This window comes from Octopus bimaculoides, chromosome 7, assembly GCF_001194135.2.
Source record: "Octopus bimaculoides isolate UCB-OBI-ISO-001 chromosome 7, ASM119413v2, whole genome shotgun sequence".
Lineage (NCBI taxonomy): Eukaryota > Metazoa > Mollusca > Cephalopoda > Octopoda > Octopodidae > Octopus > Octopus bimaculoides.
In genome coordinates, this window is record NC_068987.1 from 69,483,642 (window position 1) to 69,484,189 (window position 548).

Genomic DNA, 548 nt, shown 5'->3' on the forward strand with positions numbered 1-548 from the left:
TTGGTTGAAATTACAGAAATACGACAACTTTAACATGGAATAATTTATGGATTTCTTTTTTTTTTAAGAAGACTAAGAGAAAAAGATGTTTTATATGACACATTCTACCAGTGTTCCAAGTTTCAAAGTGTTTCATTAATGAAAAATGTGGCCCCCGTTTTAAAAAAGATCCGTAGACTGTCCCAGATTACTATATCCGGTCTATTATGTCTGCACTTTATTGAGGTTTTTATTGGGACATTCCACCAATACTCTTTCATATGTATGTATGTATGTATGTATGTATGTATGTATGTATGTACGTACGTATATATGTATGCATGTATGTGTGTGTGTATACATGTATACATATATAATGCGCATATATGTGCATATTCCTTGACTATATATATGTATATCATTCAGTTCCTTCGTTAAATGTTTGCTGCTGCTCATCAGTTGTCGAATCAAACTTTATGTGTGTTTCTGCGTAAGACTATGTTTTATATACACATACATACATATATGTATGTATATATATATATATATATATATATATATATATATAT